Raw genomic sequence first — 12,551 nt, 5'->3', positions numbered from 1 at the left:
ATCAAATCCTACAATTGTAGAATTTGAAGAGGTCTTAAAGTTCATGTATTCCATCTCTCCAACTAGTTAATTACAGTACTACAGAATCATTAATGTTGGCAACATTTTAATGTGAACAATTGTTAATTGTGAACAATTGGCTGGGTACAGGCCGGGTACAGTGGCTTATGCCTGTATTGTAAGCACTTTGGGAGGCCAAGCCAAGTGGATTGCTTGAGCTCAGGAGTTTGAGACCAGCCTGGGTGACAAAGTGAGACCTCTTGTCTATAAAAAAATAAAAAATTAGGCGGGCATGGTGGCATGTGCTTGTAGTCCCACCTACTTGGGAGGCTGAGGTGGGAGGATCTCTCTTGAGCCTGGGAGGTTAAGGCTGCAGTGAGCCATGATGCACCACTGCACTCCAGCCTGGGTAACAGAGCAAAACCCTGTCTCAATTAAAAAAAAAAAAAAAAAAAAGGTAACGTTTACAGATCCAATCTTAGCATAAGTATAAGGGTATAAGGCAAAATTTAAGACTTTTGAATAAATAGAAGAGATTTGTTTTGGAATATTCAAACTGGATATTCTTTCAGTGAAATATCTGTCTTTAGAGACCATGTAATCCTACAGGGATATACATCTTGGTCTTGGGCTAAGCTATTTTACAAGTCAGTTGAGATAAAAGTTAACTTGAAAAGTGTTTTACTATAGATTTCTGTATTGATCACAATAATTCAGAAATTGATGATAAAAATAATAGTCATGCAAACGTTTCTTGTTCATAGTCATGCAAGGAAATTCTGTCCTATGGACGGTCAATTGATTTTCCTCTCTTATTGTGGAAATAAACAGTTTTGTGTCCACTTGCAAATTTATTTCAGTATTCCCATCTACATATGTATCTGCCGTTGGACTTCTCCTTTGAATGAATGATAACATTTCACTGGTTCACTCATTAGTAATGAGTTAAATAAAATGTATTCCAGGTGTTCATTGTATGTCTATATGATAGTCATGATTTTAACTTTTTGGGAAAATTAACCTTTAAGCTAAGATATACAAATGACCATTTTATAATTAAAAACTACTTATCGCTCTCCATTGGCCTATAGATGAAAACATTGAAGCTTGGAGAAAAACAGGGTAAGCATGTAATAAATAGCTTAGCTGGATTTGAATCCATGTCTATTTCATTTATAAACTGGTATCTGACTCATTGCACTGCCTCCTCACTGTCCTTTTTTTTTTTTTTTTTTTGAGACGGAGTCTCGCTCTGTCGCCCAGGCTGGAGTGCAGTGGCCAGATCTCAGCTCACTGCAAGCTCCGCCTCCTGGGTTCACGCCATTCTCCTGCCTCAGCCTCAGGAGTGGCTGGGACTACAGGCGCCCGCCACCGCGCCCGGCTAGTTTTTTGTATTTTTTAGTAGAGATGGGGTTTCACCGTGTTAGCCAGGATGGTCACGATCTCCTGACCTCGTGATCTGCCCGTTTCGGCCTCCCAAAGTGCTGGGACTACAGGCTTGAGCCACCGCGCCCGGCCAAGAAATAACATTTTTGTATTTTAAAAGATGGCTTTCAGTTTCATGTTCCAGTCGATGCTTATATTTCCAAAACAATCATGGTAGTGAAATTTGATTTATATATTCTTTCACCTAAGCCCTGGCTTTCAGCTGCTAGGTTTCTCTCTTCTGCTTTGACTGGGATATTTCTCTTGGCTTTGCATCAAGTAGTACTGTGTTTTCAAAGCCTCCATGTCATTTACAGTATGCATTAAATTGTATACAAAGCTTTTCCCTTTCAGGACTTGTTAAGACCTTCTGTTTATTTCCAGAAGAAAGCCTCAGTGAGGTGATATGTCCCTCTCATACTTGCTAGTCTCCCTTTCATAACAAAGAGAGAGCTTGAGCTTCCTCAACAATAGTATATAAATTTTTGTTTTTATTTTGCTTATTTTATGGTTATCTCTTATTTATGGAAAATAATTCTGATTTGCATTTATGATAGTAGCACAAAGCTTCCTTTAAAATAAATTTCAGTTAAAAATCAGCTGAGATAAAGGAAAGCGTTAATTAAATAGCTTGACTAATAGATGTGAGCTCTTCCTTGCCACCTTTTCCACCATGTGAGGATGCCATGAGAAATCACCATCTATGGAACAGACCTTCACAAAAACACCAAGTCAACCTACACTGTGATTTTCTTTTTTTTTTTCGAGATGGAGTTTCGCTCTCTTCGCCCAGGCTGGAGTGCAATGGCATGATCTCGGCTCACTGCAACCTCTGCATCCCAGGTTCAAGCAATTCTTCTGTCTCAGCCTCCCGAGTAGCTGGGATTACAGGGGCCTGCCACCACGCTGGCTAATTTTTTTTGTATTTTTAGTAGAGACAGGGTTTCACCATGTTGGCCAGGATGGTCTCAAACTCCTGACCACAGGTGATCCTCCCTCCTCGGCCTCCGAAAGTGCTGGGAGTACAGGCATGAACCAGCACACCCAGCCTCACACTATGATCTTGAACGTCCCAACCTGCAGAACTCTGAGAAATACATTTCTGTAGTTTATGAATTACCCAGTTGGTGGTATTTTGTGAGACCAGCAGGAATGGACTAAGACACTCATAGAGTCATTGTGAGAAGGGAATAAGATACTCTGTGTGACTGTGAGCTTCCTGAGGTCAGACTGTGTCTAACTCGTCTTGTTATCCCCCAGCTGCTAATACAGTGCCTAGCACCTGGGATTCCGTAAGAGCTTGTTTTCTTCTTTCCCTTGCAAAGCTAATTAGTATGGTCACATGAACATTTTCTTTTTTCTTTTTCTTTTTCTTTTTTTTTTTTTTTGAGACAGAGTGTCGCTCTGTCACCCAGGCTGGAGTACAGTAGCACAATCTTGGCTCGCTGCCACCTCTGCCTCCCGGGTGCAAGCGATTCTCCCACCTCAGCCTCTGGAGCAGCTGGTATTACAGGCATGCATTACCACACCCAGCTCATTTTTGTATTTTTAGTAGAGACGGAGATTCTACTATGTTGGTCAGGCTGGTCTTGAACTCCTGATCTCGAGTGATCCACCCACCTCGGCCTCCCAAAGTGCTGGGATTACAGGCATGAACCACCATGCTCGGCCCACATGAACATTTTCTATGGCATTATTAAACAGAGAGTATTGCATGTGAACATGTAAAATAAACATGAGCATTTAGAATGTTTTATTTTTCTTATGGTGATCAAAGCTGTTCCATGTATACATCGTATACAATGTATACATCTGAAGTATGGAAATATGCAATGAAGGAAGAAAAAACCATCCACCAACTCTCAGCCCCCTTCAGACACATCACACTCCAGAGCAATCACTCTTAATTTGATAAATTTCTCTTTTTTCTATCATTAAAAAATATTATACACTCGAGATCCTAGTATATATGCAATTTTGCAACCTGTTATTTTCTCCTAACGTTAGATTTTGCTTGGCACTCAAAATTCATCCAGCATGATTTTTGTTGTTTGACCTACATTGGGGCCTTTCTTTCCCATCTGTCATGGGGTTGGCCAACAGAATGTCAACCTGTGAACTCTGGTAAAATGTTTCCAAATGACAAATCAGACAATTTGGGTGGGAGGATTGATGCCGGGGGAGGGTGGGTAGGGATGTACTGGGGTAGGGAAAGAGGGAGATGAAGGGAGGCAGGTAAGGAAGGAGGCATGGGAGAAAGCCAAATGTTTACCTTCACAAACCATACTGGGAAGTCCTGGATAAGGGCATTGGTTCCTTGGCAAAGCTTGGAACCCACCCATTAATCTTGTGCTCCCTCTGCTGGCTTTGATGAGCACAGCCGCTGTGTGATTAACGTGAATAGTAACTACAATGGACCTGAGTCCTTTGAAATCCCCCATGATGGACAGGGAAGACAGTCATTCTTTTTGAGATTTTTTTGATAAGATCCAAGTTCACCTCAATAGGAGTAGATTGATTGATTACTTATTCAGTTGAAAAGACTTCAAATTCCTGCCCCAGCCCTCCTGACCTCCCCACCTCCCGATCCTCTTTTCCTCTGCCCCAGGAGAATGAAATTCTGAAGTTCTCAGCTTTTCCTTTCAAGATTCTTATGATTCTCCTGATGATCTCACTTCTCTTTCCTGTATTTTCCTGTTGTTTTTCTCTGTTTCACCTTCTGTGCCACCGCGCCCCCCTCCTTGCTGGTGCCATTTGTGAATAAAAAAGGAATGGTGAAACCCTGCTTTGCAAAGCTCCTCTAATTATGCAGCCTCTTATTTCTCCATTTTTGCTTAATTCGAAGTTGTAAAAAGCTTTTCAAAATAGGTGTATGCTCTACTTGACAGTTGTGATAAAACAATGCCTCCAATAAAAAGAAAGGAAGACACATTTACACTTTCCTTTTCCATAATTTATAGTGATTTAGCTCCCCCCATCAGGAGATAAAAATTTCTTTGGGAACAATTTTCTTTTAATAGCATCTTCTGAAGCAGCACACATTTCTTTTGCAGTCATTAGAGCTCCTAGCCTACAAAACAGTGACTGAAGATTGAATTAGATTTAGAGGGAGGCTGCCTGTATCACATAAATAAACAATGAAGGCCCTGGCCATTTCATTACAGAACTTAAATAAGCAGTACAGATGGTCCACTGCAGTGTTACACATGCATAACCTATTTAAAAGATGACATTATAGGGCCAAAAGCATTAATGTACTCACAGTGCCGTTTGTTTACTCTACTTGAGTTACTTCTTTCACACTAAGCACTAAAGCCATGAGTCAGGCAAATTATTGCAGGCAGTAATGCAGACAGATGAAAAGATAAGGGAATTATTGAATGATAAGCGCATAAACACTAAATTAGCTTAAGGATTTATGGCCTCAAACTTAACCTAATAGATGTTATTTGCTATTGATCCTTCTCATGGTGTTGTAAGTGACAGAAAAAGAAACAAAAAACTCATTTGTTTAAGCACATGAAGAAAGGTAATTAACTTACTAACTTATTGGCTTATGGAACTGAGAAGATCAGAGCTTCAGGTATGGCTGGTTCTAGGTGCTCAGAATGGCTGTCAGGTCTGTTCTCTTGCATGGTGGCTTCATTTGCAGCATGCTCTCATTACTGGTGTTCAGATGCTCCATGCCTATGTATTAACACTTGCTAGTCCGATGGAAGGAGGTTCTTTGTTATTCTAGCAAAAGATCAGGAATTACATCTCTTGACCAGTTTTGGATATGTGCATTTTCTGAACCAATGATTACATGTGGAAGAGTGGAATGTGTATTCCATTGAGTCATGTGCCCATCCTGTGAGCCCTGAGTGTGGGGCAGGGGTTGGTGGGGTTTGTGGATAGCATCATCAAGACAGCTTGACTAGGAGAGAGTGGCTCCTCAAAGGAAAATCCACATGCTACTAACACAGGAAGGTGGCGTGGAAGCCAAGTAGGCAAAATGGGATTTCTAATCCTTCAACCAGCGCACTTTAGAAAGGATCATTCACTAGAACCTTCGAATGAATTCTTCTAACATACAGGATGCACGCTGAGGTAAAAACTAGAAAATGTCCTTAAATCTGTTCATTCACCTGAGGTTTCCGTTCCAAGTTAAATCTATTAGCAGGCAGAACTAGCAAGTATTCTTCATAAGTAAAACTACCTTATTGGCACCTGTCTTTTTAATGCTACCACTCTAAGTTTACACTTTCACGTTTCCCAGTTTCTCAAATGACAGAAGAAATTCTTACTGTATCACATCCCTCCATCTGTTGAATTAAACAAAACGCATGCCAGTCCTTTTAAGAATTGCAGCAGTAAAAGGGTCAAGTGAATGTCAAAGGCATGATTGAACTAACAGGATCCGGACTGCCAAGTCCCTTGCAAGACTTTAGAAATGTTTCTTTCTTTTAACTTTTGCTCTGGGTCACTTACTTGTGGTTACTGTGGTGGGGCCACCAGCTCTCTGAAATTTCTTACTAGTCAACAGACTACAATACTGAAAGGAGCTATTGTTACACTTCAGTATAGAAACAGGATACACACACACACACAAATGAGCACATGTAAAACAGTGAAATCCAAATGAGGTAGACAGATTGTATTTATGTCAATTTCACTATATTCTATAGTGTTGCAAGTTGTTAGCATTGGGGGAAACCGGGTGAAGGACACTCAAGATCTCTCTGTATAATTCTTTATAATTACATGTACATCTTCAATAATCACCAAATACTTTTTTTTCTAATTTTCTTGAGTTGGGGTCTTGCTGCATATGTGGTCTGGCCTTGAGGGCTCAAGGGATCTGTCTGCCTTAGCCTCCCGAGTAGCTGAGACTACAAGCATGTACCATCACACTCAGCTCCTACCAAATAAAGTTTTCAAAAAATTGCATAAGACAAAAAATTAATAGAAGTAGGATTGTCATGAGAATGATAATGGTGTCCTGTGTCATCTTGATGAAAGCAAATCTTTGAAATTGTGTGAATTTTTTTTTTTTTTTTTTTTGGAGACAGAGTCTCACTCTGTTGCCCAGGCTAGAATGCAGTGGCATGGTCTCGGCTCCCTGCAGACTCTGTTTCCCGGATTCAAGTGATTCTCCTACCTCAGCCACCCGAGTAGCTGGGATTACAGGCATGTGCCACCACACCCAGCTAATTTTTGTATTTTTAATAGAGATGGGGTTTCACCATGTTGGTCAGGCTGGTCTCAAACTCCTGATCTCAACTCGATCTGCCCACCTTGGCCCCCCAAAGTCCTGGGATTACAGGCGTGAGCCACTGCGCCGGGTTTGAATGTGTTCTTATCTTTCTGCACACTCAAAGCTTTGGATGGAAGTTTTTGAAGCCCTAGGCTGGGTTAAGAATACTCTAGATTTAGTCATGGCAAAGAGTTCTGAAACAAGTTCTATCAATATATAGTTCAACAAATATTTATTTTCACTTTCCTTTGTTTAAATCGGGATGAAACTTGCATAACATAAATTAACCATTTAAAAGTGAACAAGTCAGTAGCATTTAGTGCATTTACAATATTGTGCGACCACTGTCTTCAGTTCTGAAACATTTTCATCACTTCAAAATAAAACCCCATACCCATTTGGCAGTTACTCCTAATCCCACTCCAGCCTCTGGGTGACTCCCAAGCTGCTTTCTGTTTCTCTAGATTTACCTATTCTGCACACTTCATGTAAATAAAATCATGAAAGATATGATCTTTTGTGTCTGGCTTCTTTCACTTAGCTTAATGTTTTTGAGGTTCATCCAGGCCATCACATATATCAGTATCAGTACTTCATTCTGATGGTGTTCAGGACCCACTACCCTAAAATATGGCACTTTGGCATTTGAGAACACTGGAGAAGCAGGACGTTCTCTCTGACCTTCCTCCCACCCTTCTCTTTTGAAGTAGACTATAAGAGAATTTTTTTTTTTATCTTCTCCTGAAGTAGGGCATAAGGCCCTCATTCCACAGATGGCCACATTATACTCAAAGAAAAATGCCCTTGTCTCTAAGGACACAGAAACTCAGAGAAGAACCTGAACAAACAGGCCTTGCTAAATTCTCCCTGGTTTATTACCATCAGTTTTCACCCCTTTTGTCCAATCGTACTGCTGCCTGACTATCATCAAACCTAAGCATAAAAATGCATAGGTTTCTCTGTTTTTTTGGTTTTTCATTTAAAAAGGCTCCCATATCACATAAAATTTGTATGCTATTCTCTTGTTAAGCTGTTTTTTCTTTTTCTTTCTTTTTTTTTTTTTTTTGACAGGGTCTGCCTGTGTCACCCAGGCTGGAGTACAGTGGTGAGATCTTAGGTCACTGTAACCTCAAACTCCTGGGCTCTAGCAGTCCTCCCACCTCGGCCTCCTGAGTAGCTGGGATTACAGGCAGCACCACTAGGTCTGGCCAATCTTTCTTTTTATTTTTTGTAGAGATGGGCTCTTGTTATGTTGACCAGGCCAGTCATGAACTCCTGGCCTCAGGCAATCCTCCTGCCTCAGCCTCCCAAAGTGCTGGGATGAAGATGTGAGCCACGGTGCCCAGCCTAAGTTGCCTTTATTGCAAGTGCCTCAGCTATGAACCTAGCAATGGGTTAGAAAATAAATCTCTCCTCTTCTACAATTTTCTTTTATGGCTGAATAATAAAAAAATTGCCATTATCCATTATATCCATTGTATGAATATAACACAATTTCTCTATCCATTCATTTGTCGATGGACATTTAAGTTGTTTCTAATTTTGGCTATTGTGAATAGTGCTGGTGTAACATTTGTGTACAGGTATGGGTTTGACCACCTGTTTCCAATTCTTTTGGGTGTATACATACGAGTGAAATTGCGGGGTCATATGACAATTCTGTTGAATTTAACAAATACTTACTGAGCAACTACAGTGTTCCCTGTAGTGCTGTACGTGCTGGCAACACAATATTGAGCCAAAAGGTCAGATCCCTGCTCTTCTGGAACTTAATTTCTAATAGCAAAGAAGAAAGGCAATAAACAATAAACAGGAATGGTACCTAATTTGTGATGCAAAATGCAAATGAGGTCCTTTTTTAAAAAAAAATTATTGGCTGGGCACAGTGGTTCACACCTGTAATCCCAGGACTTTGGGAGGCCAAGGTGGGCAGATTGCTTGAGACCAGGAGTTCAAGACCAGTCTGGACAACATAGCAAAACTTCATGTCTACAAAAAATACAAAAATTGGCTGGGGGTGGTGGTACATACCTGTAGTCCCAGCTATTCAGGCCGATGTAGGAGGATTGCTTGAGTTTGGGAGGCAGAGGTTGCAGTGAGCTGAGATCGCGCCAGTGCACTCCAGCCTGGGCAACAGAGTAAGACCCTGTCTCAAAAACAAAATTAATAATTTTAAGATGAGAACAGCAAAGCCTTAAACCAAGTGGGGAGTCCTTCTAAGTAGGCACAGTGTCCTGAGAGACTGTACACATTATTGGCCTGTCTAGCTAACACTGACAATAAAATATAGTAATTTCGGATGTTAATCACACACGAATACACTAAGTGGGGTAATATGATAGAGAACAAATAGAAGTGGGTGAGCTACTTTCAATAGTTGGGAAAGGCCTCTCTGAGAAGCTTACATTCAAGCTGAGACCTGAATGATAACAAGGAACCAACTGTATTAAGAGCTCAGGGCAGCATATCCAAGCAGAGGGAAGAGATTGAACCAAGCCTGCAAGTTCAGGAACCAAAACAAGTTCTGTGGCTGGAACCGGGTTATCTTTAGCCTGGGTGTAAGGACAGTTTCTAACACCACAATCCTGGAGTAAGATTTCGGCCTCTTTTTTGTAATAAAGACAGTGAAAATCAGTCTAGGCAACATGAAACTCTAGACCTGCGGTTGTCAGTGAGCATGACATAGCACACTGGTGTTCCCCAAGCACTTCCCAGTTAGGGCTTAGGTTTTGCCCACTGGGTACAATTTATTTTGCATCAACTGAGAACACAGAGTACCTGTCAGAATGCTGAGCTGAGGATTAGCTGCATGTGGTGAGTGTAGAGTACAATTTGGTACTAACCAGTGATAAGAAGCATACCGTAATGCCAAAGGTTGTCTACTGAGATGTATGCAGAATGTGGGGTTTCTGAGAGCCAAGTCCTGGAAGAAAAGGAGGTTGCACTGAGGCTGAGAGAATAGAGTGGTGATAGTGCACACTTTCATGGGCCCCACCAGACGTTAGACTGACTGGAGTAGACAGTGCATTGCAATCATCACTGACTCGTTGAGTGTCTTTTCATCTTTTTAAGCATGCCTTCAAAAGCTCTAATAATCATAAAGTTCTGGGAAAATGTGGAGATCATGTCTCTAGACAACATTTACAAGAACTGCATAGGTGAACGAGTCAGATGTCTGGCGGACCCTGGAGTTCTCTTTGCAACTGAGGAAGGTCATGCCAAAGAAGTAAAGTTTACATCCAGGCCGAGACTTTTTCAGAGCCACGAGGGAGTGGTGGGTGAGTCAGAGAAATGATGCATGCCAGGAGAAATCCCTTAAGAATTACTGTAAAATCAATGGATTGGAAAACTGAATTAATGGGGCTGGGGACTGTTTGTTAACAATGAAAAAAAAATCTATATTCCCCCTGTCTTCTCTAAGCAATATTGGAAGCTATGAGAGAGGAGCAATGAATGTCATGTGAAAGGAGAAAGTGAAGACACCAGATCACATAAATGATTACCTGGAATCTGAACGGCTCATAAGGTTTGCATGAGTGAATGTTCCCAGTCGTTTTGGTGGATAAACACTTTGTTATCCTAGATCACTCTGAGTAACCTGGGCCCATAGAGGCAATCATACTTATTTCAAAGGACACTATATCAGGTTCTAAAGTGGCCTTCAAATTTATTGCATTGGTGGAACTACCAACAGGTGAGAAAAACATTTGTGATTGGTTTCAGCCATGCAAGGGAGTCTAGTTACGAGATAATTCTTGGTAGGAGACAGAGTCCCAAATCCTTCTGCCTTGTTTAAAAGGCATTGCTGAATCAGCATTTCATTCAGATTGTACAATATATAACTTTATTCAGATTGTACAATATATAACTTTTGTGTTTTTTTAAAATACTAATCAGTATTGGCAAATTTTTAAATTTTTTAAAAGTGAAGTGCTTAGGGAAAATGTTGTATTCTCGTTTAAAGCTAAATAAACAGATGGAAATATAAATTAGAATGTGTTCCATCTTATTTCAATTTTCTTTTTTCCCCCACTATTATGACAGTTAAAGAGAATCACTGAAAACTAGTCAAATCCAAAAATATTCCTCACATTTATTTTTCCTGGCCTGAGGAAAATCTCTGAGTTGTTTGTTTACAAATGAAACTTTAAAAATAATTATTTTTTAATTGTTTTGAAAAAAAGCAAATAACTAATAATAACATTCTACAAACATAAAGTTAACTTTTGTGTGATTAAAGTTTAATCTAAAAACATTAACTTTCTATTACCTGTTTAACATGAAAGTAGACCATTTTTACACATTTTTTTATTTTTGATAAATTTCCATTTAAAAATCTAATAATTGGCCAGGCACAGTGGCTCATGCCTGTGTAATCCCAGCACTTTGGGAGGCTGAGGCAGGTGGATCACCTGAGGTGAGGAGTTCGAGACCAGCCTGGCCAAAATAGTGAAACCTCGCCTTTACCAAAAATACAGAAATTAGCCAGGTGTGGCAGCGGGCAACTGTAACTTCAGCTACTCAGGAGGCTGAGGCAGGAGAATTGCTTGAATCCTGGAGACAGAGGCTGCAGTGTGCCAAGGTCGCTCCACTGCACTCTAGGCGACAGAGTGAGATTAAGTCTCAAAAAAAAAAAAAAAAAAAAGATAAAAATCTAATAATTATTCCACTTTTGCTAAAAAAAAAAAAAAGAAAAAAGACACCTGTGTGTATATGTATTTACACACAAAGAATATAATATGGAAGGTTATATCCCAAAATCTAGGTAGTAAGATTCTGCATTTTGTATTTTCATATTTTTTCTATATGAATATGTATTATTTATACACATGGGGGGAAAAGAGAAAACTAATATAAGCAAAGCATTAGTTTTCTAATGTAACTCTAATTACATTATTTCACATTCTAATAAATTACATTAGTTCTGATTAATAGGTCAAAGTCTTGGCTATAAATCGATGGCACGCTCAGAAATTTTTTTTAAATTTCGATAGCTTTGGGTTATAATGGTTTTTGGTTACATGGATGAATTCTACAGTGGCGAATTCTGAGATTTTAGTGCACTCATCACCCAAGCAGTGTACATTGTACTCAATATGTAGTCTTTTATCCCTCACTCACCTCCCACTCTCCCCACCACAGTCCATTACATCAGTCTTATGCCTTTGTGTCCTAGTAGCTTAGCTCCCACTTATAAGTGAGAACACACAGTATTTGGTTTTCCATTCTTGAGTTACTTCACTTAGAATAATGGCTTCCAGCTCCATCCAAGTTGCTGTAAATGACACTGTTTCATTCCTTTTATGGCTGAGTAGTATTCTACAGTGTATATTCCCTTCCCTTCCCTTCCCTTCCCTTCCCTTCCCTTCCCTTCCCTTCCCTCCCCTCCTCTCCCCTTCCCTCCTCTCCCCTCTTTTATTTTCTCTTTTCTTTTTCTTTTCTTTTTTTCTTTTTTCTTGAGACAAAGTCTCACTCTGTCTCCCAGGCTAGAGTACAGTGGCATGATCTCGGCTCATTGCAACCTCCACCTCCCAGGTTCAAGTGATCCTCCAGCCTCATCCTCCCAAGTAGCTGGGACTACAGGCACTCACCACCATGTCCAGATAATTTTGTATTTTTTGTAGAGATGGGGTTTTACTATGTTGGCCAGGCTGGTCTCCAATTCCTGGCTTTGAGTGACCCACTCACCTCAGCCTCCCAAAGTGCTGGGATTATGGGCGTGAGGCACCATGCTCAACCCACATTTTCTTTATTCACGCGTTGGTTGGTGGACACTTAGGTTGGTTTTATATCTTTGCACTTGTGGATTGTGCTGCTATAAACATGTGTGTACATGTGTCTTTTTTATATAATGATATCTTTTTCATTTGAGTAGATACCTAGTAGTGGG

Source organism: Chlorocebus sabaeus, chromosome 22 (genome assembly GCF_047675955.1).
Source record: "Chlorocebus sabaeus isolate Y175 chromosome 22, mChlSab1.0.hap1, whole genome shotgun sequence".
Taxonomy (NCBI): Eukaryota; Metazoa; Chordata; class Mammalia; order Primates; family Cercopithecidae; genus Chlorocebus; species Chlorocebus sabaeus.
The sequence above is the reverse complement of the archived record's forward strand: the minus strand, read 5'-3'. Positions refer to the sequence as shown.